The 6,056-nt window shown below is 39.5% G+C and overlaps 1 protein-coding gene across 1 annotated transcript in view; it reads right to left on the bottom strand.

The window, feature by feature from the left end:
• Positions 1-6,056, bottom strand: part of slc39a11 (solute carrier family 39, member 11) — a 177,168-nt gene that overhangs the window by 19,871 nt on the left and 151,241 nt on the right. The gene's annotated exons all lie outside the window — the stretch shown is intronic.

Genomic DNA, 6,056 nt, shown 5'->3' with positions numbered 1-6,056 from the left:
TTAAAATGTAAAATTTTCAGTATTTCAATGAGTGCCCTATAATGAGGGCTAAGGTTTAGAGTTAAGCATTATTAAGGACGTGGCTGCTTTGAGTGACAGATAAATGCTGTATTATGCAGCTGTGACTCAAGTTGCCCTCTAATTGCAAGGTTGGTGCTTCGATCCCCCCGCCCCTCCACAATTGAAGTGTCCTTGGGCAAGACACTGAACCCAAAGTTGCTCCCAATGGCAGGCTAGCACCTTGCATTGCAGCTCTGTCACCATTGGTATATGACTGTGTGTGTGAATAGATGAATGAGAAACACATTGCAAAGCACTCTGGGTACCACTAAGGTAGAAAAAAGCACTGTATAAGTGCAGATGTATGACTGGCCTCATCTCCATTAACACTCCACCTGTTCATTTTTGGATTAGCCAGGGGTTAGGTGGTTCGATGTGTTAGAAAACCAGCATAGGCTCAACACAGTGGAATGTATACTCAGTGTTCACATGCTGATAACTGCTATGAAATGGCAAACAAATGGCAGTTGCTGTTATAGTTGCTGAACAGCATGTAAAAAAAAAACTTGCACATACATACATACGGTACAATCATCTACACTCTATCCACAAACACTTACAGACATAGAATCTCTATCCACTGAAGTTACATTTCCATCTAAGTTGAGGTTCATACTAGTAATGTGCCTCATCAAGAAACCATCTTTTTCTGACAAAAATTCAACACATATTTCTATTTCATATTTCAAAGCAGAAACTCATGTTGACAGTTCATCGTGTGTCATGTGACCTCACGTGTTCGTAAAGGAACACATGTCACAATTCAGAGACGGTGATGCCGTGAGCCATTCCACTCTCTAATGAACTCACCTTTCACACTAAGTTTTGGTATTTAGTGGAACTCTTTCAGCCACTTTGATTGGATTCTCCTGCTATACACATGTTCCTAATTTGCATTTTACCAACAATCTGTGGAGCAAACAATCATTCCACACTAATGGAGGTCAATCAAGTCTGACATGAAAAATCATCCAAACAAGTGAAACTGCATTTTCTCATTAATCATGTCGGCTACACTTGATGCTAATTGTTCAATATATCAATGCTCCGCTCAAGATGTTCACTCATTTAATCAGCCCATTGAAGTAAATACTGCAATTATGTCCTCACAAATGCAGTCTTACAGAAAAGTAGAAAAGTAAAGATAAAGTATAAAGAAGAAAAGCGTTGTGGAATCTCATTTGACTTTAGTTCTCTGGTCAGAAAAGTTACAAATAGAAGGAATATTGTGATTTTTTTTTTGCATATCTCCACCACTAAACAACAATGAGACATTCTAAAGAAAAAGCAAAGTGTGTTTTATTAAAAGTTGCATTACCAATAGTACATTTTATGGTGAAAATGGGATGCATTTCATACAGCGCCCAAACCAAGTGAAACATCTTGCAGCAGCACAGCATCACAACATAAAACCTCCATCAGAGCGCTGCTGTCATGCCCACAGAAATGTTGCCACTTATAGCACATTTGAGAAGTAAAAATGGAACGTGCCAGTTAGGATGCAATGTGCTGACATGAATAATTCACTCTAACTACAGAAAACGAGAGCGAAGAATGAGAAAGAAAGAGTAAAACCTGTTACAAAAGCTGACAGCCATTAATTGATCATCTGAAAGGCTTTAATCTGAACCAGAGTGACTGTGAATCTGGTCTCTCAGGCTACAATTTATCAGTCAAATTCCCCCTAAACGCTTCAACGAACACCTCTCAGCTATCAGGGGTTATTATCCACGTGGGTTTGCTTTATATGTAAGTAAAATATATATTAAATAACAGTCTGTTGTGATCATTTAATGAAGACTATACAAACTGTATAAAACAAAAGTCCATATTTGAAGTGATGTAGCAAAAGATTGACTTCTGCTGTATTTTCTGAATATGATAATGAAGGTCTGAGCTGAAACAGTGCTGAAGATTCAGATTACTGCTTCTGTTCTACATCCACCACAAGTTTGTTATTATCTTAGACACCCAACCACGGATCTGTCAGTCCTCCCGCACTGATTCGCTGCATTTCTTTCGACCGTGTTCTCCCACTGCAAATGCTGTGATGCAGCGATAACAACCTAACGTACTCGCTGAACTTTTAATATTGTCTGGTTCATTTCATGTAGTTCTTTTTGGTTCTTGCCATTATTGCATCAGGATTTAACCTGACAGTACTCTGCTTACACTGTCTTGTACTGAATACTGAGAAATGCACTCTGCGGGTCGGCATGTTCGCTGTGTCAGAAAACAAGCACAGGCTGAACACAGTGGAATGCATTCTCAGTGTACACATGCTGATAACTGCTACAATATAGAAAAGAAAAGAAAGGGAGTGGAAAATCATCTTAACACAGGGGTGAGTGAATGCATGGTGGAAAATAAATCGAGCGGCAGTGGTGGTCCAACTTCATTGCAGCATCATATTGTAGAATAATGGTTCTATCAGACTGCAGTGCAGCAGGTCATGTAGCAGGGCAACGTTAGAATAAAAACACATACAGTTCAGTCCAAAACTATATCCATGCCAAATTGACAGACACCGTCGCCCATAAAGTTGGAATAATTTTTGTTTTCAGACACATTTCTCTTTTTATTTCTATTTCTGCACGTCAGTAATGACTTCTGACCAGGTTCAGTGATTCCATACTGAGTCCCAGTTACCAGGTGAAACCAATTCTGACTTTGGGATCTGACTGAAGAGTGGGATGTCCTGCCCATTGACACCATCAACAAGCTTGTGGACAGTATGCCACGATGTCTTAACACATTGATCTGTGTCAGGGGTGGCCAGACTCAATATTGGTGACTGAGAGACATTTGAAAGAGTAATATTGGACATTCTAATGCATGAGATCCCCTCGAATATGTGTTTCCTGTAAAAGGGACCAAGGTTGAACAATGAAAACAAAACCTTTAATCCTATAGTTCAATACCCCCAATTCTGCTAAAGCCTGAATACACAGCAGTATATAATATGTGTTGTATGTATAGTGTGAAATCAATAAAGATCTGAGAAGATATACACTTTGTCTATAAGAAATAAATCGCATTGTCCCAATCATTTCATGAGAAGAGGTAAAAAAAAGAAACTTATGGGCAACAGTATGGTCATTTTTTTAAACCTAAACAATAAGTGTCTTCTGGCTGGACATGACAAGCGACAAAAGGTAGTCAACGTCCAAAATTACAACATGAGTAATACCCCTTGAAATTGCTGCAATTTTTTAAAAAGAAAATAATGTTTGTTTCTTTGTTTTTTTACCACTCCAAATGGTCCTGATACTTCTACCATGTCCTACAGCATTCTGATAAACTAAACTGAGAACAGCTGACACTGTTTCTCTCGTCACTTACTAGTCAATTGAAAGTTGTTGCTAAAACCAGAGAGCTGAATGAGTTTGCTTTTAAGGTCCATCACAGGTGAAGGCAATAAAGTCATATTTAAGTGTTTTCAGGTGCCAGTGGCCACATCACCAAGAAGTACAAGTAGAGCCACACTGTGGAAAATCTCTAAAAGCAAGGTAGGAAGTCAAAGGTGACATCTACACCGGCAAGAACGGTAGTGTGAGATGCCAAGACGAATCCAACGATCCCCACCAAGGCCATTCTGATCAATCTGAACACTTCTGGTACCAACATCTATATTTAGACACTCTTGCAGGCACTGAAACAAGGCTGGTCTGATGAGGACCCACTTCTTTCAGAAAGAGACACAAAAGCTCACCCGGACTAAGAAGGAAGCAGTGGGCCTGGCAAGTTCAAACTAAGCTGTATCATGAGAAAAGAAGACTACATTAAGATTGTGGAACAAAACCTAAAACAGTCCACAGATAAACTTGGCCTTGGGCAACATTGGCCCTTCCAGGAAGACACTGATCAGAAACATGCAGTCCAAGTGGAAATAGTACCTGAAAACAATATCAACATGTTGGAGCGGCCCAGCCAGAAACCAGATCTGAATCTCACTGAAAATCTGTGGAGGAAGATAAAGACCAGAGTGATGGCAAGGGAGCCTTCAACCTCAAAGATCAAAAAAAGAAGAGTGGAAGAAAACCCCAGTGGAGACCTGCAGAACGGGTTTTAGCAGTTGCTGGCAACTTTCATTGCTGTGGTGGATAATGAAGGTTAATAATGTCAGACGTGGCGATTTAATTAAAAATGGAAAAAAAAATGACACAGAAATAGTTACAATCCGTCATTAATACCTCCAACGCAATGTGTCACCATCTACTGTTACCATTTCTGGTCAAAATTAGGCATGGATATGAATAATTTAGGGCTTAACTGTATGTGCAAACACATGCTGAAGTAAGTAAACACTGCTGACATTTATGATTGCACTCTTGGGACTAAGCCTGTTTGCTTTCGGTGTTTCGGTAAGAATGGAGCAAATATGTTCAGGTCTTTGAGCACGGAAACTGTGCTGTGAAAACTGATGTAAGGCATATTATAGAGTCTCAAGGGCATCTTACAGCTCTCTACAGCAACGGAACAAGAAAAATGATATACATGAGGCGAACTTATTGAGAAAAACATGAAAGAAAGAGGTTTAGGGAATGTGACAAATCTATTTTACATTGAGTCTCTAATTGGGCTTTGAAGGCCCACATCAGATGGCGTTCTCTATCTTCTGGAAAAATTAAAATGTCCCTATAAACATTAAGCTACCTAAACTCACTGATACATTTTAAGTCAATGGGTGTTAATGACGTTGGCGACCTTGCTGCTAATTGCTTCCCCGTGGCTTTCTTTTTACATAGGTTGCATCATATTAATTTTCGTAATCAAGCGTTTGGTTCGGAGCTGATAGATTAAAACTCAGCGTATATTGAACACTGCTCGTCCCCGGGTGTCCTCTTTGATGTATGACTGACAGGTGATTAGTCTAATTAGCTTATTAGAATTGACAGAAGGGTGACTTGCTGACCTCTGTGCAGTCTTCAATAATGCAGGGTCTATTCCAGGGGAAACCTGTCTATTTGATGGGATTTTGAAACCATAAATATTCAAACGACTTATTTGAAGCGAAGAAGAAAAGCGATATTTACATTCAGCCCACACTCAGCGCGCCAACAACCGCGGCTGGTAAACAAAATTCAGTAGCAGGGAAGCTTCATCGCTGGCCCTCTGCGGAGCTGAGCAGCAGATGAGTTATTCAGAAAGAAATGGAAATCCAGCGACACTGTATTTGGTACCTACACATTTTACTGTTACAGCTCATGTAATATTAACAACCTCACACAGACACACAAACACGCCTTGTGTTGCCATTAATAATGTTATTTTTGAATTGATTCGGCGTATGTGATGCATGAGCGCGTCCTGTTTTGCATTTGTATTGATAATCAGTCCACCTGAACTCGGTTCAAACTGTATTTTCCTTTCAGCTTGTAAGAGCTGCCGGACTCTTTTCTGCTATGATTGCAGACAGTGGCTTAAATGTTTGCAGAGAAAATCTTAAGACATTATTGTGTGCCTCATGAAGGTATTTACAAAAACTGGACTTTTATGTGAAGAGCCAAAACAAACCAGTTCGTTCCCTACTTCAACTTATTTTCCACAAAATTATGTTCCTCGAAAACGAAGCTGCATTCTCAGGTACTTGTTGCGGTGAATAAAATCCCTGTCAGATTCCATTTGTAAAGTTTCACAAATTCATTTCTAATACCTGCATCTTTGCCAGTTACTTTTTACTTAACCCATTACAGATTAGATAAGGCGGGACATGTCGCCCTTGTAAATTGAGGAGACGCTTCAAACATGTAGTAAAAGTATTTTAACCCAAACCGTCATATTTTTCCAAACCCTAATGAAGTAATTTTGGTCCTCAACCCCAACCAAGCCTTTAACATGTTAAAATGTCTACTTAGGCGTGATATTTTCCTAAACCTAACCGCGTAGTTTCGGTTCCTAAACTTAACCAGAAAGCAAGTGAAAATCGAAAGTAAACGAGTGAAAACAAAACTTAAGTCTGAAACTGAGAGTCTTTTGTCTATCACCAGATGTGA

The sequence above is a fragment of the Stegastes partitus genome, unplaced genomic scaffold (assembly GCF_000690725.1).
Source record: "Stegastes partitus isolate 25-593 unplaced genomic scaffold, Stegastes_partitus-1.0.2 Scaffold714, whole genome shotgun sequence".
Lineage (NCBI taxonomy): Eukaryota > Metazoa > Chordata > Actinopteri > Pomacentridae > Stegastes > Stegastes partitus.
This window is presented reverse-complemented; position numbering and strand designations above follow the sequence as displayed.